A 22,003-nucleotide genomic window follows, 5' to 3' on the forward strand; every position below is an offset into this window, starting at 1 on the left:
TCGCCTCTGGGAATTTAGTTTTAACGTTCAATGCATCTTTCAATGCTAATATGTTATAAAATGGTTTCCTTAACACAGAGTAAGAAGTTTCTGTGTAGAATTATGCATTTCTATTAGTGATAACTTGTTTAATTTAGGTATGTACTGTCCGGAGTTTTTCAGAGTAGCTGTTTTTTTTTTCCCTACATGGAGCCTGGCTCATAATAGCATATAGGATATAAGTCTAAATTAAACATATGTATAAATTTAAACATATGTATAGATTTAAACATATGTATAAATTAACGAATGCTACCGTACAGGATAAAATAATTATATTTGTGTGTAATGTTAGTTTAGTTTTCCGTTTCATAGAATCAGTGGAGTATTTACGATTTTGTTTCGGGGCCTTAGCTTGTTTCGGGAGGGGCTTTGCTAACTTTATTCCTGGAAATGTGAAAATTCTGTAATATGTATAAAACAACAAAAAGTTGCGATAAAATTTCGGTGAGAGCTTAATAGGGTGAAGCGAAAAAATCAAATTTTCAAGTATCGAATTCTAATAGAGCCCAAAAGTTGCGTATTCGCGCGGCTTCCGAGCACTGCTTAAGCCCGTAAGCCACCCCGTTAAAAATGCCACTCCATAGAGTAGGCCTACAATATTAAATATCTGCGCTGATTCAAATAAAGTTCCTTCTGAGTATTAACATTTTTAGTGAAGTCATTATCACGTGATACACTAATTAAATGCAGTATTGTATTTACTTTAATAAACGCATATCCAAGAAATTTGACAGCTAACTGTAACAGTGTACTTCCTTTTTCTCTCTCTCTCCATTTTCAAATACGCAGGAAATAAAAACAGCAACTGAGGAGGAATTCCCGTTATACCCCTGCAAATCCCAAAGAAGAAAGTATGACCTGCTTTTCAAAATATTTGTAGTGAAGCTAAATGAGAATATTTCATTAATACATACTGCGTGTTTTCTTCATGTAAATATTCGTTGAATAATAATAATAATAATAATAATAATAATAATAATAATAATAATAATAATAATAATAGACTACTTTCCGCCTACTTTTGCTTATATATTCATTCTATGTATACATGCACATAATTCAATTCTAAAGAGTGCTACAAACACAGCTAAGAAAGTCCTTTAAAATAAATAATTTGGTAGTTTTTTTTTTAACTCAAGGAAAATAGAATTCTGAGTGAAATTTTAAACATTTTATGATATATTAAATGTTATTTGTGCTATTATTTTGTCGGGCCTACCCTACTTGTGGGATTGCGCTTCGCTACTGCATACTTGTCACCGTATAATCTGAAGTCAGCTCTTCGATCTCCTACAAATTTGGTGGAAACTTTGACCAAATGAGTTACGTAAGGATTCGTATCCACTCTGATACGTATAAGGTAGATTCAAATAAATGAAGAAAACGCTCTATGCACACCACGGTGAAGGATTGTTTTAGGGATGCAAAACAATGTAATCCGCAATCGGAATTTGTCTATTCATATGAGACCGAATCACAAACAATGATGTGAGAGTATTGAATAAAATTATGGATGACATAGATCTGAAATTTTTTATATACGGTGAAAATTTAGTAGTTCGGGAAATATAAACTACTAAACTGACAACTACGAATCTATCGTTTTGAATTATGCTTTTTACTGATACCATATATAACTTTTGAAGCTCTCAAAATGGAATGGAAATTCTCAACATCGTATTATATATTGTTGTAATTTATAGCATAGTTTTTGATACAATGGTATTTTAATTTTCAGCGGGATCTGCGAATGAAAGAGTTAAGGAGAATTTTAAAAATCATTCTAGCACTGGCATGGAATAAAATGCATGTAATAACAGAAGACCAAAGTCAAAATTGGAAATATCGCTAAAACATCCATTATCTTGCAAACAATCCTTATTTTTTTTAACAGTATAGTAAAATAATGGGAGAGAAGAATTAAATAAAGATTTCTCTCTTCTTTTTTTTTTATTTATTTCGTCAAATAATATGTTAGTAAACGATATAATCAATATAATCATATAAAATTATATCTACTTTCCTTTGTTATAATGTCAAAGGTGCTTACGAACGTTTATGAAACAAAGTAATGTTTTTAACAGAGAGAGGGAAAGAGAGAATGAAAGAAAGTTTATTCTTACGAATTATAAATAAAATTCCAATCATTGGTTTACAACTAAAATGTATGTTGTATATATGTTTTATTTTGTTTTAGTGTATGTATGGAGTTATGTTGTGAGCGTAATAAAGTAGCTTTATTTGTAAGTAGCGCCTGGAGTATACGAGTCAATTTCGTGATTGTGAATGCATATTTGACAGTACTGTCATGCCAAGGTGTATCTATATTTCATTTATGTATTGGTGTGTTTCACATTTTTGATGGCATATCCTGGTTGTCTATTGACTGTTTCACTTAAAATAGTAGACATTGCAAATACTGCTTTGAGTTGTTGCTTGATGCTGAATTTTTTATTTTATTTATTTATTTGTGTGTGTAATTTATTATTTAAAACATTGGAACTTCGTAAAAGATGTATGGAAATATTTTTGTGGCAGCTTTTGAGAAATCAGTCAGAAATTTTGAAAAATTAGTGAGGAAATAAGTATGTATGAATTAGGAATAGCATGAGAAATAGTGTCAAACTGTGATCGTATTCGTGGAAATATCGCAATCAATAACAAAAATTTAGAAAGAATGAATAAATTCATATGTTTAGTCGTAGTGCTAATTAATAAGCATTGTAATGAAGTTAACGAAGAGGTGTGAAGTTGGGAAGTCATGATGAAGTTTTGAAGCGAGTTGGGAGAACGCTTCTGTTTCAAGTTAGATGGTGTGATATAAGTAAGATTCGTTAGTTTTATGTAGAAAATAGAAACTGAGTTGGTATCGAGTATGGAAGTTTAAAATACAGGATTGTGTACACAGTTGCTTTTTTCCTTTAGAAATTGTTTGGTGAAAAAAACGGAGAGGTATCTTCGATTGAGGAATGCCAACAAGAGATTCTTGACGAGTATCTTGTTAAGGAACGACCCCGTTGTGGGAAATGGCCAAAGCAAAGCTAGAACTCCTGAAGTGAATTTATTGCATACTGTTGGTAGGTTTGACATGCAAGACAATCTCAAAATGCCTATTCTTAGGTCTGACATACACATCAATGAAGGTAACGGCATGACTGGAGAAAGGAAGTTATTGTTTAGGAATTGTAGAAATAGTTCCAATCAGGACTCGAAAAATTCCGGCGGCAGGTCGCCATAGCGATTGGGAATACGAATCTCACGCCAAGGTAACTTAAGGACAATATGTATAGATCTCTATCAAACTGAATTTGTATTGTTATGGTGCCTTGTTTTAAAACTGGTGTACCTAGGTCAGAAGGAAATTTTTAAGCACTGATTCCAGTCTTAGCTAACTGTGGGGTCCATATTAGGGAACTGTCGTCTACAGAAACTCTGTTGGTTAAGGGAAACAGAGCTAGTTGAATTGGGAATAGTGTGCTGAGCTTTTGAGGTTTGGAGCGTGTATTAAAGAATTCTTCAAGAGCATTTACATCTACGAAGGTTGGAATGATATTGGATGATCTTTGTTCAGTGATAGCACAATATGTGGATAATTTTGAATTAAATGTTAAACTTCCATTAAATGTTAAACTTCCATTAAACGTTAAACTTCCATTAAACGTTACGTACTAAATATAAAAAAATCAAGTAATTATTCATATTATTAAACATTCGTTTGGAGTTGATCTCGGAATGATGTAATAAAGAATAAAGAAAGAAAGAAATGCAGTAAAGTTTTTTTAAGGATAAAATTAAAAAAGGGATTAATTTAGGACAAACTCCTATTAGCAACGACCTATTCAATATTTCCGAAAAAGTTTGCAAATATTCGGAGGCAAAAGCTTGAGGATATAAATCATTAAGAGTTCTTTGGTCACATGATATTCTTAAATTCGTAGTCGTATACTATCATGGGACGTGTTCCATTAGTAAAATGCGAATACCTGATGTACTCGCGATGCAGCTGATGTGCGAGTAGGGGTTTAATTATAGCTTTTCTATCATTAAAACACAGTATGATGGATGATGGTTCAGCTTACATTTAGCTTTGTGTTAGTGTTTGTAGTATGGTAGTTTGAGTGTCTGTGTGTTTGTGTGTGGCTTTTATGTGAGATTAGTGTATGCAGTATGTGTAATTTTATGTAAGTAGTATATAGTATTATTGTGAGTAGATAGTTAATTGGCATGATTTAGTGTTGTAGATTTACATGCAAAGAGTTGAAAGCATTATGCTGACGAAGAAAGTTAAAATTAGAAAACTTACTCACTGATTCAATAAGGTACGCATTGTATCCCGAAATGAAAAGATTGAAAGAAAGGAGGAAAAAGAAAAGAGATTGGTGATCACCTTAAAATGAATATACTAAAGATAATAGTTAATTGCAATATTTAGGCTTCATCAGAAGGTGCTGCTAATTCAACTTAATTTAGCAAATAAGAAGCAACAATCTATATACTTCTAAAACCTTTCCCGATATGAGACAAAACAATAAAAGGAATTATTGAAACAATACATTGAAAGATTTTCAGGTAAAAATTGTTAATTAAAGCGTGTGTGTTCGGATTGAACAGAGGTTTGCCCATATGTCTCTTGGCAAAATCCATGCAAATACATGTATAAAATAAGTGGAAAGAAATAATTGTGTACTTTCCTTTATTAACGCGCATTTCGTTTGCAATCTTCAACTGATACTTAAAAAGTGATCCCATCATTTTCAATTCAAAATGACATTTTTAGAGAGCAGAAGCTGAAGTGGTCACCAATGTTCTTGAATAACAGATGTTTGAACTCCGTTGTAATAGTTCTTTAAACTGTTCCAGAACCAGAATTTTCACAGAATTTATAGCATTCTCTTCCACAATGAAAACACCATCCGTATGAAAGTAGGCATGTATTGCAAAATACTACATTATAATTGTAGTCATATTTTCATCACTTTTATTTAATACTTCTTATTGATCATTAGCTTTGAAATAACCCAGCACTGCAAGCTAATGGTCATAACTTAGTGTCATCAGCATGACGTAGAAAACGTAGAGATGCTGTTCAGTATGTAGCTACAATGCCAAGTCGTGGACAGCACATGCTCTTAAACTGATAGTGTGAGTGATCTATGGGCTTTCAATACATTATCAAATCAGTTTTCTGTATCGTAAGTGTTTAGAGTCCTTTTATCCAGTAGGGGCTAGTGAGGGAAGCCATGTCTTTAAAATTGTAATATTTACAGATGTGGCTTCTCTTGCGAGCCGCCACTGTTGTTTTTTTTTTTTTTTTTTTTTTTTTTTGAGTCATTAGTATAAATGTATACCGTGCATGTATGTAATTAGTTACTTGAAACTAAAAACCCCTTAAAGCACTTTTTTGCTTTTCATTTCAGACATGTGGATGCAGTACTCATCTCCACGAAACCAACGAGTTAGTGCTTCGCTAGAATAAGATGGCGAAAAATATGAGTTCGATATATTTGAATTTCATAATTTAGAATAGAATAAACTGAACTTGAATTTATTAACAATATATGGGACAGCTTGAATACTAAGTATTGTAACTCCAAAATGAAATTTCTTCAGGAGAGAACTTTGTTCAATATCTCATGAAAACTTCGTATTTCTTTTATCTTTGTTACCAAAAACATAAATATGAAGTTTATTTCTAATGCTGATAGTGAATAAATTCTCTTGATGCAGTTTACATGAAATGTTGAAGTTCAAAGTTCTCTCCTGGAAACTTTCAATTTTGGAGCTACATTTGGCATCCAAGCAGTATATATATATATATATATATATATATATATATATATATATATATATATATATATATATATATAGTGGCGGATCCAAGGGGGGCTATAGCCCCCCTTGACGCTCAGGTATACACTGGATAAAATGGGCTTCAGTCCTGCTTTACACTGGATAAAACGGCAAAATATGGTTTAGCCCCTCCCTTGATAATATCCTGGATCCGCCCCTGTATATATATGTGTGTGTGTGTTTGTCGGTAAGTGTGATTCAAAAGATTTTGAAACGTTTATAATAGTAATGAGTATGTGATTTAAAGTGCCTATAGGTGTCGTTCATATTAATGTAATTGATAATATAAATTGTAAAAGTCTGATGAATACCCAATGTAGTACAGTAAAACCTGTCAACTTGGCCACCTCTCTAAGTTGACGCTCATCTTGGCCTGGTTCGTCTTGAACCTGCATTTTCCCGTAAGACATTCATCACGTATTACTCTGTTAAGTTGGCCACCTGTCTATCTTGGAAGTTGGCCGCATTGAAGCAATGTTTACCCTATGATGATAATGATAAATTTACCTGCTTATTTTGGCCAAGCAAAATACCGTTTTGTTATTTTTCTTAACTCTTTCGTATTTCCATATGAGATACAGATGTTCGGTATTTGTGACTGGAGGCAAAAATTAATAAATAAATAAATAAAAAATAAAAAAAAATGGATTCCACGATTCGTTCTTGAAGATCAATGGTCAAAACACTACCTTGATAAAGGGGTCGTGAAGAAGATGTGAATAAGAAAAGGTACGTACATGAATTCAGAAAATAGTTGTACGTATTTGTTTACCCGGTCTGTTTCGGTAAAAAAAAACATTAGCTATATTGGTTCCTTTCATCAGTGGGGAGCTTTAGTAATTCCGGAAAATTCTCAAGGTTATAGCTAACCATCTCAATTGTCAATTATTGGCATCTGACGGCCTGACGAAAGGTTGCAAAGGTTTTGAGATATGAATTCCCTTAAGGTTTTCTCAAAATATATTTTGCTCTGAGGGATACATTTGTAGCTCATTAACAAAAGGTAGTTAACTACAAAATTACAATGTGCGTATATGCCAAAAAGACTTATTTTGCAATAGAAAAGGACATTAACAACTGAAAAAGTCATATAAACTGCATATACATTGTTCAATTGACTGTATAATTTTGCTTTTCTTGTTTTCAGTCTGAATCACTCAGTATGCTACAATATAAATTTCAACTAACTGCGTACATAAGTTTCTATTTTATGGTTGTTTGTATTATTTTGTTTTCAATCCGAATAATTCAGTGTACCTGACTAGTTTTCACGAAGAGAAAGGTATGTACCTATATTAAATATACTGTAGCATTTTTTTCTGGTACTGTATATTGTTATGGTTATCTATATACACTATTTAAAAATAGCTGTCGTTCCATTGGTTATTAAAATTCTACAATGAAGTAATACTGTACTAGAAATCCTCTTTTAAAAATACAACAATCACACTTATTTTCTGTAAGTTGGCCATTTTTCAGTGGAACCGATGGTGGCCAACAGACAGGTTTCACTGTATTTCATGTGTGTGTGTGTGTGTGTGTGTGTGTGTGATCGTGTGTGATTTGTAAACAGCTAAACATATCTCTTTTCTCGGAAAATTTAATTAATTTGATAATTAGTTGAAAGCTGTAATGATAGGATTTTGTATAGTAATCAATAAAACTAAATTCCATCCTTTACACGAGTTTTACGTATTCGGAACAAATAGACCAATTGAAGTATAAACCGAAAAGGTATTTTCCTTGTATTTTCTTTATCATGGTATGGATTCATTGTATGGGTCATTATGAAATGATTCATTCGGGGTAAACTCGTACTAGCAGACACAAAATGTTTTATGTTTACAAGTAGTAATACGATAGTGTACGTAGTTAATACCTATGTGATAAATTTCCATCCATCCTATCGCCACTAAGCCTCTTTCTACCTCCTGTCCCAACCATACGGAAGTGTATGGTTTTATTGCAGGGTTTATATGTGGTATTTCATTTCTCGGCAACTACTGGCTGGATCTGAACCAAATTTGAAGGGCAAGTAGACTATCATCTAAGTAATGAAAATCACTATATTTTTTCACCAAGCTCGGTCGGAACAGGCTCGGCTCGGCTTGTATGTGGTATTTTATTTCTGGGTAACTACTAGCTAGATATGAACGAAATTTGGTGGGCAAGTTGCTCGACAACAGAGGCTGTGTTTCACTGTTTTGCACACCGGAAGCTTTTGAGTTTGGTTCACCGAACTTGTTCCACTTATATCTCGATAATGTTGATAGCATAGTCAGCGACTATTCGACTATTAATGATTTTTTGAACGAATCGCAAACAGGATAGAGAAGAGGAAGGTTGGCTTATTTCGAGTTATATTTATAAGACAGCTTCTCGAAGCTTATTTTGATAATTTGTGTATAGTTTTTTTTTTTCGAAATAACGTAAGCATCTACAATAATTTATTGACGACTCCATTAAAGTGTCCTTTTTTGTTCTAGTTATTGATGAAAGAAATAGATGGAGATACATTTTCATTTCCTGGTAAATTTACATGCTAAAATATAATATAATGACAGTAAATAAAGGGTAAAATTCCAGATAAACGTATATGAAGATCTCTCTGTAAGCACTGATCTCTTTTGTTTATAGTTAAGAGTTATTTTGTAAAGATAAATTTGTATTTCAAAGGTTTAATACCTTCTAGTCTCTTTTTCCTATTTACTAAGTGAAAAATCGTTGATTTATACTAAACTCGCTCTTTGTCAGATATAAGAATAGAAGATATTAATTCGACTTTTTTCTGATCCTTCAAATTTTGTCAAGGTGACCAGCACAGAAGTCAAAGGTAATAAATAACCGGACCAAGAAGATTATATGTTCTTTTTTGAGAATACTGGATCATGATACTACACACTTTGCACTGGGAAAACAAAGCATTTGTAATTATATTTGTAATTTTATAATTGTAATATCAAATATGGACTTTAAAAAATAAGATTTGTCCGCAACTTCGGTTTTACTGAATCTAAGAAGTAAAATAGAAAAAGAAAAAAAATCTCGAAACTTCGCAAATACAGAAGCTTGTTTTAGTTTCACGTATTTGGATTGAATTGAATTGATGCCAAGTAGAATAGACGTGATAATATTGTTTCGATTGTTTAGGTGGATAAGGTTATTGTTATATTTTTATTGTTATATGGCTGAAACATCAGGTGTTCTATAAACCTTACGTTGGTAAATTTGACTTTTAGTAAACTTCTAGGCAAAATAAATCAAATAGCTGAGTGCGTAAAGATTCATCGTAAGTTGGGCTGACTTATTTTTTTTATTCCTCAGCTTCGGTATACGAGCGTACCAATTGCTCAACTTTATGAAAGCATAAAATGCTGGTTTCGTAAGTAAAACAGGATGATATACATTAGATTTATCTTATACAAATTTGTTTGTTTCTATATCATAGACTTATTTCACGCTTTCTTCATATGTTATGTGTAGAGAATATATATATATATATATATATATATATATATATATATATATATATATATATATATATATATATTCTATTCATAAGTCATTGGAAACTGTACAATATACAGAGCTGGATTAATCCATCTGGAGGCCAGGGGCTAGAAAAAGTATGTGGCCCCTGCTCACTTCGCCTAATACATTTCTATGAAAGTACAGTAGGAAGGTTACGTGAATATGTTTCATAATTTTGGTCATAGTTTATCTTATGATGATGACTGTATTTTGTATGATTATTTTTAGACAGCCAGTCAAATTTTGATCAGAGTGGAGGTCCCCGTACTCCTGGAGGCCCTGGGTTACATCCCCCTAAGCCCCTCCCTTAGCCCGGCCCTGATAATATATGTATATGTAGTGATAGTGTACTTACAAATTACATTTTTATACATCACTTGGACGATCTTATATTGAATTTTGATTAAATATTATATTGTTGCTGTGAATTTGTGATTGAAAATTATATTGTGATGAGCCAAATAGATAGTATGTAATGTTAATGTTCTTGTTAATTTTGCAATATAATTTTTTATAAAATTAAGAAATAGCATTAATTATATCCTCGAGTCAGTGAATTAAGTTAAGTCATAGAGAGACATTAGCGTACAGTTATATTCGATATTCTGTGAAGCTTTGATCTTTTAAATGATACGAAGAATAAGTTGTACGGTCAACAGTATTTCTATTGTTTTTTCGTATACATTTTTGAGAAAATTCTTTTAAATATATGGTGTAAATTGATTCCCTTTCGCAGTGATATGTAAATCTCCACAGCTTTGATTCGCTAAAGTTGAGGCAATTTTATCAAACACCGTGTTGGTTCAGACTTTCGCTAGAATTTCAGGGCCTTATGCAGAGTCGTTCTGATGCGTGTAATTCCATACTACAGAGTTGGACTACCATGTTTCCTGCAGTAGTCAGGCCTTTAGTATGACGCTAAACATACGTCAAAACGACTCTGCATATAAGGCGGTCAATGTCCAAGTTCATTGCAATGATAAATAATATTCATTAATCATTATTCAGACGAATGCTGTTACAATTATACGAACAATTATTAGAATAATGTTTCTATTATTCGAATTTTAACAACACTATTGAGAGCCTTTTTCCCAAGGCAAATTTGTAAATCTGTCGCCTATGTACAGGGTAATTAAACGGTAAGTCAGTGCCTAAGTAAGGTTGTTGATTTACAATGCTAATGAGGGTTGACCAAAATCAAGAGTATGTGCCATTATAATTATTTTACATTTTCAACATAAATTTGCTCGTCACGTGGTAGTAATTTACCGCATATGTTCTCCAGAAGAAAAAAGGCTACGAATACGTCAAAATAAACATCATTCATCTGGACTAGTGTTGTAAACGCCTGAAAAAAAACGGAAATTTTGGGTAAAAAACATTTTTTACCGTTTTTTTCCCGAGCTAGGAAAAAAACCGGAAAAATTAAAATTTTCGAATATTTTACTACATTATGCTTTTAAAATGAAAACTATTTTATATTTACTAATTTACAGCTAAGATCACTGAGTAGTTATGTTTATTGTATTAGAGTAGGGAAGTTTTGTGGCAACAAATATATTTGCACCCCTCCTTTAAAGTTAGCACCGTGGTAGAATGGAATTATGGCTACAAAAGATACTAAAATATAATCCTAATTAGATTAATTAATATAGACGCATTTAAATTATCTTAAGTAATCTTATAGTTACTGTTTTATGGCAGGGAAGTGTTAAAATAACAGGGCCAGAATCATTTTAGTTAATACCAGTATGTTAAAATCAAATATATATTTAACGGAGATAGGTATCTTCCTTGTGCTATGTAAAGTTTCCGGAGATCTTGAACTCATTAGAAAAAATCTTTTGTTCGGAAATATTGGCAAAACCCGAAAAATATAATTTAAAAATTATTTCTTCGCCTGATGCTAATCTTATTTGCTGTAACGTGTCTGCAGCATATACGAAGGTGGACCCAAAAGAAACACCTCTGGAACTTTTATATCGTCCAATGCGCTCTGCAAAGGTTTTTTTTTTTTTTTTTTTTTTTTTTTTTTTTTTTTTTTAAACAGCCTCTTCACCGTCAAAACATTTTCCTTTTAGATTTTGTTTAATTCTCGGAAAATGTCATCATGTTGGTCAAAAAGTCTGGATCACTTTCAATCTGATTTTTCAAGTCCTGGCTCAAGTTCAGACGAATGATTTGATCCTGTGTGAGCAGGCGAGAAACAAACTTAGCGGCAACATGTCTCATTTGCAAAACCTCACGCTGGCACGAGCTGCAACTCACTCCTGCCTGTTTTGAAATATCATCGACCATGCAACGACGATCCTCGCTGATTTTGGGGCAGATTTGTTCGATGTTTTCGTCGTTTCGAAATGATGAAGAGCACCCAGAACGAGCATGATCTTCAACACTCATCTCACCACACTTGGATCATCCGATCACTGGGTGACACTTGCTATCTTGAACATTAAAAAACCGCCAAGAAAGTCATTTGATATTATTCGTTATCGCAACTTTAGTATATTTAATCACGACACATTTCTACAAACTGCTGAAGCCTTGAACTGGAAATAAATTGAATCTCAGGAATCTATAAACGCTAAAGTTAATTTTCTTCAGACTTCTTTAAAACATCTGATCAGCACGCGGCAATAAAAACAGCTAGTTTTGAATAACAAATTGCCTTATGTGTCTTAATACGAAGCTGCTAATGAAAATACGCGATCGTGCGCTCCGCAGGTTCAAACGCACTAAGTTGCAGCAACACTGCGATGAGTACAAAGAGCTTTGTACTTTTACTACGGCAGTTATTCGACAAGAAACGATTGCGTAATTTTCCTTTCGTATAAATAACGCTAAAAACAATAAAGACACTTGGCGGACGTTACATAATTTGGGAATAGATGAAAAAAGTTCATCGTTGAACCTCCCTGAAGAACTAAATTGTCCTGATGTCATAAATCGTCATTTTGCTAAGGTTTCCGAAATCTCAGTAACAAGTGACGATACATTGATAAACAAATAAATCGGTACAGTTCACTGAAACACACTGCTTGTGGAACTCTTTTCATGTTAAGACCTGTTCATGAACATGAAGTTAGAAGAGCAATTGTTAACATTAAATCCAATGCAGCGGGCTTTGATGAAATAACCCCACATACGCTTAAAATAGCTTTACCTGTTATCACATCTCCCTTAACTAATATTGTGAACTACTCTTTCTCGAATGGTAAATTCCCTGATCTCTGGAAACTAGCTAAAATTCTGCCATTACCAAAGAAGCCTTGTATTAAATCAACTAATGACCTTCGGCCAATAAGTATATTGCCAGTTCTTTCAAAGGTAATTGAAAAGTTAGTGCTTCAGCAAATGATTTCATATATTGATAGCTCTGACATACTTCCATGCGAACAATCTGGGTTTCGTAAATTTCACAGCACTTCTACTGCTTTGTTAGGTATTAAAGACGATGTGCTTCATGCACTAAATGACAAATATGTGGTCATACGTCTTTATTAGACCTCTCAAAGGCATTTGACCTTGTACAGCATGGTGTTCTCTTAGTAAAAATGAAATACTATAACTATTCAGTAAATACCATAAAATGGTTCAAATCCTATCTACATAAGGAAAAACAGCAAGTTACTTTACGTAGTTCCTCTCATTATAAAATTTCTAAAGCTGCTGTACTTGATAGAGGTGTTCCACAAGGCTCAATTTTAGGGCCAGTTTTGTTCACCTTATACACTGCAGATCTGGTATCTGTTGTACAGTATTCAAAGATGTACTGTTACGCAGACGACACTCAATTGTTTATAAAAGCCTTGCCTCAGGACTTACCACAAGTTGTTCGACTCCTTAACCAAGATCTTAAGGTTATCAGTAACTGGTGTATTGATAACGGTCTTATTATTAAACACTTAAAATGTACTTATACTGTTCTAGGTTCCACTAAATCAACTTAATAAAATTGCTCCTGACAAATTAGAATTACAAATAATGGACTCAAACATTAGCTATTCACCTTGTGTTAAAAGTCTTGAAGTACAAATTGACGATAAACTTTCTATGAATGATCACGTCTCTACTCAGTGTTCAAAAGCTCTAGGAATACTAAGAAACTTGTACAAAATACGAGACTGTCTGTCCAAAGATACCAAGCTACTCCTGACACAAACGCTGATACTGTCTTTGTTTGATTATTGTGATGTGTATGGCTCGCTTCTAACAAAAAGCAATGCCATCCTGGTCCAAAAGGTACAAAATTCATGCATCCGCTTCTGTTACAACATACGAAAATTCGATCATATTTTGCCTATTCTGAACAGCAATAGCATGCTGACAATGTCCACAAGATGACATTTGCATTATTGCTCTCCCATTTATAAAATTCTTAAAACAACACGTCCCGCATATTTATACAAGAAACTCACTGCTAGGTCAACTATTCACACTCACTTAACACGCAAAAGAAATACGTTTGATATTCCACATCATAGACTCAAGCAAACCACTGCGACATTTTCAGTATTAGCACCAAGGTCATGGAATGCTCTACCAAATGTAGTAAAAGAAGCTAAAACATTTAATTCTTTCAAGAAAATGTTAAAAATTTATTTACTCAGCCAACAAAATTTAAGTTCAGGTACCCATGATTTGTATTCTATCACTTGAACCACGTAAATGAAATCAGACTTGACTTGGTACATATTCTTTATTAAATAATCATGCATTGTAAAAATATTTCATCACCCTCCTCTCTGCATTGTGTGTGTTATTTTGTCTCTATGTTATTGATCGGTATGTGTTTGTTTTCATGTTTGTATTTGTATGCGTTTTTTTCTTTCTTCCCTTGTCGTACTTGTGCGTGTGTGTGTTTTGTTAAAAGTACCACTTTTATTCTTCTTTTATATATATATATATATATATATATATATATATATATATATATATATATATATATATATATATAATCTTACTGTTTACCTGTATTTTTGTTGTATATAACCGTATCTTTTGACTCAATTGATTGTATGTTTTTTGTATAACTCAATGTACTTCCTTGACAAGGGTTAGGTGGTAGAGTAGCAATATGCTGAACCTCACCCGCTTGAATAAAGCCTTTTTCAATTCAATTCAATCCGGTGACAATCACTATTCCCTGCAGAAAATTTTCCCGGCACTGGCCGTAAAACTCGATACGTCCCTTGCCAGAGGTTCAAGATATGTAATTGTCCAAATATTATTGTTACACGTAAATGTATACCTCATCTAATGTAACAACCGCCTTTAATTTTGATCCCCAGTCTTTCGTACAGTTTGCGGCAGTTTGGAATGGGAGAAGGATGTGGTAACTTGTAACGTGCCCGTTACAAGTAACAAGAAAAGAAAGAAGAAAAAAAAAGAAATTATAAAAAAATAAAAATGTAAATTTAAGATGAAGAATGGTCAAATAATATTAATGTATTTAATAATATGTGTTAAAGAAGGAGACATAGGCTTAAAAAAAAATCATTTAAAAAAAAAAAATAGGAGAAAAAGTCATAAATGAAATAACGATTGTGAGAAGATTTCCTTTCTATTCACAATCAAGAGCTTCAAGGTCTTGGCTTATGCGCTGGTTGGCGTCTGTGCATGGTCACAGCCTTGCCACCGCAAGCAGCTTGCCTCGGCTAGCTGACTTGGGTTGGATTATCCGTACGTGCAGCATCTGGATTGTTTGGTTGTTCGAATGGATTACGAATCGAAATGGACGTTTCGGCTTTGCTTCGCTTTTTCTTGTCTTGAAGTCTTCGTTGTAGAAGAGTGCGAGATTGAAGTGAAATAAGAATAACCCCAATACGTGAGGATTATGATAATCGTAATATTTCGTTTGGTGCAATATTACGTGTGTCTGTTTTTTTTTTTTTTTTTTTTTCAAAAACTAGTGAAATTAGTGTTGCTTAAATGGTGAAAGTATTGAAAGGGAGGCTTGGCTTAGCTCTCTCTGTTTCTGTTAACAAGCAAAATACAGAAAAGTGCTTTGGTAATACTCAGAATCACATAATTATAATTGTTTCCAAATTATTTCTCAGTTTTGTGAATGTGGGAAATTGTGGATTAACGTCCCAATTTTCTCAATTAAGTTACCGATTAAATTGGGATCGTTAAAACTAAACCCTGAGCATAACCTCACTATACAGTGGATTATTCTTGTTTGAAAAGTGAGTCCAAGGCAGTTGAGGGCAGAAAATACTATGAAAATCAAAGGTAACAAGGTGGATTTTCAAAGGTGAGTGATTTTTCAATTTTTCTAGTACATTGTTTGTCTGCGTCAATTATGTATTACAGTGGGTTGTCTTGTTGAGTTCCATTTGGCTAGATTTCCGCGAATTATACAGAGATTTAACGCGAGTAAGCTCGGTAAATCCAGGGGAGAAAAGGTGGAGGGATTATACCCGAAACCTTCGAAATGTACTTTTCAGGTTTGAAGTTCATGATTTTGATTAATGGAGTAACAATCGAAAATCTTATTAATTCTGATTTGAATACTTACAAACTGAAAGTAAAAATTATTTCTTTTTTTCTAAAAAGTAAAAATCGTTTGACGTGTTTGTATTGTTTGAAAGTAATGTTTGACCGGTTTATGTTTGATAATGTTTTGAAGTTACAACGCATTTGATTGAATGTAGTAAAGTCGATTGCGGTTGCTTTTCGTCGTGACATTTAATTTGCAAACTTATTTGCCTTAAATTAGTAAAGATAGTACTTTGTGGTTTTTCTTTTCTAAAAAATAAGTATCAACGGAAAATCTACTTTTGATTTGAAAGAAAAGGAAATCTTCATTCAGTATTGATTAAAGGTGTGAATTAATTTCTTATTTAAAGGAAAGTATAGATATTAGCGTAAACAAGAGAGATCCTAGACTGGCCTGGAGTATAGATATTAGCGTTAACAAGAGAGGTCCTAGACTGGCCTAGAGTATAGATATTTGCGTATCGGATGATTCTTTCTGGAATTTTATTATTTTTGTCACTTCTAAAACTGCATGGATATAATAATTGATGAATCCAGATTTTGACTTGGCAGCGAGGAAAACACAGATTATTGTAAAATTTTGTAATAAATATTTTTTTCCTGGAATTGTTGTGTTGTTATTTGTTTATATAATTAATATTAATTTGTGTTATAACACCCTCTGGATTTCCGAATTGAAAATAACAGCTGAGCTTTCTAGGTATTTGTGCGTGTAAAGCCTCTTTTGCGGCCATCTTGGATTAGGTTTTCCCACCTTGTCCGATAGGCTACGGATGGGGGCGTTATAAACTTTAAACGAGGCACTCTTGTGGTCGGATATTTATGCATGGACTGTATGCGTGTGTGTGTGTGTTTGGTCACGATATCTTTAGCTGTACTCACTTTAAAGGTTAAACATTTTCTCGAAATTCTTTCACTCTTCAATTTCACGAGAAATGTCCGTAGAAACGACACGGATGTATCCTTGTCAATAACGGTTCGACTCTCCGGCAACCTAAGACACCACATTGATAATAACGCCAGTTTCATGTTTTTCGTACAATAACGTTGCCTAAGGGTAAGTTGTAAGCCGAACAATCTTCTGTATACTCATTGTTTTAAATATATATATTAAAAATTTTTCATCAAAAACTTTCATGGTATGATGTTATGGTTTGCAGTTAAGGTAATATAATTTATTAAATTCACGTCTCCACACTAACAGGTAGTAATGTTTTTGATATTTAATTTATAAAATCTTTCCATTGTTGTTTCTCAAGATAGTCTACGTCGTTTTAATTATGACTTGTCTATCTTATTTTTTAGTTGTTTTCCGTAAGTATTTCTATTGACAATCGTAGTAGCATATCTTAATAACTGTGTTTGCAAACAAACATCGTGTTCGTGGGTTTTCTCAGGGCACTTTGGTTTCCTCCCACATTTCCACCAATTCTTCCATCATCATTCATTTGCCTTGATTATCCGTCTCGGAAAAAAATCTGGTTAAAAAAATCAAAAATAAATATAAGGGACGATAAAATGAAACTCCATTTGGCACCTCCGATACAATTGATGACATAGGATTATATTGTTGTAGAGGCATGTATGCTTGTAGTTATTGCGAAATGCTTCCTGTCTTTGGTAAGATTTCAACCATGACACTCACCATCTCAAGTTCGTCCAAGTCGTATCAGCGAGCAGGTCCAGTTTCTGGGTGCAGACGGATGTAAATCGGCTGAAATCTCCCGTCAGATGAAGGACGTCTATAGAGATGCATATGTATCGAAGATGATCGTCGCGGATTGGGAACGTTTCGCACAGGTCGAGCAACAATAAACTAGCTTCCTCGTCCGGACCAGGCGCATGTCGTCGCCACAGATCACAACCGTACTGTGGTGGATGACTGTGTTCGTAACAATAGACGTGTGAGTATTCGAGCGACATCCACGGAACTAAATAGAAGCTATGGAACAGCACAAACAATAGTGAAGGACCTGAAGTACCATAAAGTGCGTGCACAGTGGGTGACATGGATCCTTACGGAGATACAAAAGCAAGAGCATATGGGCACGTCTTTCCAACATTTGATGCATTACCACACAGAGAAGGACGATTTACTTTCACGGATTGTAGCAATGGATGAATCGTGATGCTACATTTTGAACCGAGTTCCAAATCCACCAGTTAAGTGGAAGCACCCGTCGTCACGGTGTCCTTGTTTTTTGATTGCATAGGACTATTACTGCTCAATTTCAAAACACCAGGAGAGTCCGTCCATCAATGCCACACTGCTGTGCTACGTTGATCTGGAGGCCATCAAACGCACACGACCTGGAATGATAACGTCCGTTCTCATATTGCTGGACAAGTATAGGACTTTTCAAGTGTTCACTGAAGAAGGCACTAAAGGGTCGTCGGTTCCATCCAGTGGTCCAGTGGGAACGAGTGTCTGAATGCTTACAGGGACTTCTGAACTGCGAATAATACCATATTATAGTCACCATGTGCGAATGATTTTCCTGTACATGTTTTGAAATAATATCCCTACTGATAGTGGATATATGGGCTCTGATCCCTCGTTATATTTTGATATTATGAATTGTTTGCTCTTTATGTGGATAATGAAAAAAAGTCTTTTAAAAAAGTTTGAATCTGCGTTTCAAACACAGTAAACAGCACTTAAATTTAATGGATCTGGTGCCTGTATTAGTTGCGATACAGCTATAAAAGAAAATATTTGTACTTTGGAGATGACCCTGTTTGACGAAGGCACATGATATAGCAAAATAAAAATGCACATTCTTGCGCCAGAAAGACACATTATTATTGTCAATATTTACCTTGTATTTTAAGTGCAAGTTTTATTTAAATGTGTGATTTACAAATTACTGTTACAAATAGACGTCAAGTCCTCGTCTTAAATATAAATCACGTAAGGAACTATCTAGGTTATTAGAATACTTAATTTTACATTTTTTTCTTTTAAATACTTATGTGATGCGAAGGTTTGGAAACAGGTCACAAGTTTACTGTTTCATTGAAAAACAGGATCACATTCTTCAATCATCCATCAGTCGAAAGAAGCTACAGGTACATACAATATTGTAATATCGTGCTACTACTGACAGGATTCTCCATCTGACAATAATACTGTGTAACCTGAGAATATGATCTTTGCTGCGGATCACCGAATATAACGGATAAGTTCTAAAAGTTTACAAAGACCAAACTTGAATAGCAATTTGGACATCTAAGAATTACAAAATTAATTTCAATGCGAAAAGTTCAAGATTCCAACAAACTATGGTGTAAATATTGTAATATGTTCCAGAAGATATTAAAAGTGATCATATATTGGTTAACTCTAAAATCAACATTCAATAAAACAGTAGAAACAAGGTCACGTAATACAAAAATGTCTTACAAGCCAATAGGTATTATATTCCGATACAATTCTGCGTACCCAAAAATTTACAACAGAATAACCTATCCAGTTTGACTTTAGTCAATAGTGTTACTAGCGAAAATTAAAGAATACTTTAGCTATGTGACTGTACTTTCCTCAGATGCACTGACTTTTAACCAGTAAGATTCACCACTGAGATGGTACATAGAATTTAATTACTGGTTTATCTTGAAGCAAAGTTTTTCGCCATTAGCGTAATATTGAACAATGTAGGAAATATTTAATCGTCATGTGTGTATAGCTCAGGTAGTAAACATTAAACTCAACTCCTCCTTTTTTATAGTCAATCCTTAAGCGAAATTTTGATACAGCAACAATGTCATTGTAGGAACAAAGATTCTGCTATTTTAATAATGAACCAAGTGCCTGTATATATATATATATAAAAAAAAAAAGAAAAAAGAAAAAAAGTTGACAGGTATGATTAAGAGTTCTGCATCAACTAAAGAATTCTGCATGGTGCATTGTGAACTCACGTAAAGCAGCAGACAAATATTTTGTAAAAGACATAACACGTACAGAAAACAGCAATATAACTGCAAAAATTAAAAATGAAGCCTATTAGGTCATTTCGGTTCTTAGCAGATATTCGTAAATGTCGTCATATACAATCCTTGCTGCAGTGATACTCAGCTATAGCATTTGACTGTTTGTTTCTTTGACAATTAATGTTACTTGCTGGAATGAAGAATAATCCAAGCATTCATATCAGAAGACAGTTTGATCATAAGAGGTCCTTACATGCCATCCTTGCTGTAGGAATACTCAGCTGTAGCATTTCACTGTTGTTTCTTTCACAATTAAGAGTTATTTGTTAGAATGGAGAATAATCCAAGCATTCATATCAGAAGATAGTTTGATTACAAGAGATAGTCCTTGAAATTATTTTATCGAACAAGTGTAAACTCAAACACAAAATTAAAAAAAAAAAAAAATAAAATAAAATAAAAATAAAGAAAGAAAAGAAAAATGAAAAAAAAAAAAATCAGAATCCAATATCCGTTAAACTTTATCGAACCCTACTGTATTTACTGCTATATAGGTTGCATCTCTTTTTATACACTTTCTTTTTCTTTTTTTTTCAATTTACATTTTTCATGAGTTTTCGCAGTGATTTACTGTACTAATTTTTCTAGTTTTCAAAAAATTAAGTAGGGAACACTGTAGGGTAGGTAAATTTAATCTTTATCCCCAAAACCCAGAAATTACTCATGCACAAACGAGCTTTCTTTACTGGAATACTCCTCCTTTCAGTAATGAAGCATAAAATACATTACGCAACTTATTTTTACTGAAAAAGAAACGATTCTCTCGAAACTGCTGTTTCGTCAAAGCAATTGCAAAATAAACATATATAGGATATTCCGGAAGTAAACCGACGAACTTCTCATACATGTTTAGGACCTCAACACACGAAAAAAGTTTATCTGCGACTTGGTCACATATGCCTAGTTACAAAGATGGAACCACTTTAAAGTAAACAGTCGAATGGTTGTTGAGTGTGACTTGAAATTAGCCTCATTCCTGTACGTAGGTGTTTCCGACCAAAGACGCAGATAAATATTTTTCTTGTATTGAGATCCTGACACGTATGCTTAGTTTATCGCTTATTTTATTCAGTGTAATCATCCAACGACCAACTGTACTAATTACTTTTAATTGGCTCCATCTACATAATTAGGCGTTTTCGACTAAAGTCGCAGATCCACTTTTCACTTGTATTGTGGTCCAAATACGTATACTAAGTTGGTCGGTTTATTCTCGGAACGCCCTATATGTAGATTAATATAAACAGAAGTTTTAAACTAAAATTTCCAGTCATAAGTTGGATGACCGATGTAAAAAACTCGTATTTTAGGCGTATTTTGAGGGGAAAAAGTCAGCATATATATGCCAGTAAGTGCTTTATGGCAAAGAAAAAATGGACTATTTAAGTCATACGTCACACACTGTTGGATGCCATAGCAATACTCATACTCTATGTTTATTTACATATAAAAAGCAAAACTCTTATTGAAATACAAGTGAACTGTCTACACATTGAAACGGTTTGCTAAAATTAAATATACATTAAAAAAAATATTAGCATGTGCTTTGCATTAAATTGCAATTATACTGAAAAATATTATTAGAAAAAGAGAGAGAAAATCTAAATTTCTTCTGACTTAGACACCATCGTTTACAATGTAGTATCGCTTTTAATAATTTTGTTGCACTCCTGCACTATATAGTATTTGACAGGAAAACAACTCAGGACGGAATAAATCAAACTGCATAATGATGGTGTTTATATTATACACCTATCCGTACCAAGTTGTATACATTTATTGTTAAGCACGAAATGAGAATGCTGATTTTAACAACTCAATCTAAATCGAATGTTACATTTATTTTCGTAATTTAATAATAAACTAGTCACTGAGCAAAGCAAAACAGTTTTATTACAAAACTAATACTATGAGAAGTTAGAAGGAAATTGTAGTACAGAAGAAGAGGAATCAAGAAAGGACAAAGGCAAAATGAAAGAGGAGTAGGAAGAATGGAAGGAGATAAAATGGAAAAAGAGAAGATAGTGTGGTGGGGATAGAAAGTATGGGTGAAGGCAGAGAAATTATAACAAGAATGCTAAAG

The sequence above is a fragment of the Thermobia domestica genome, chromosome 9 (assembly GCF_964235325.1).
Source record: "Thermobia domestica chromosome 9, izTheDome1.hap1.1, whole genome shotgun sequence".
NCBI lineage: Eukaryota > Metazoa > Arthropoda > Insecta > Zygentoma > Lepismatidae > Thermobia > Thermobia domestica.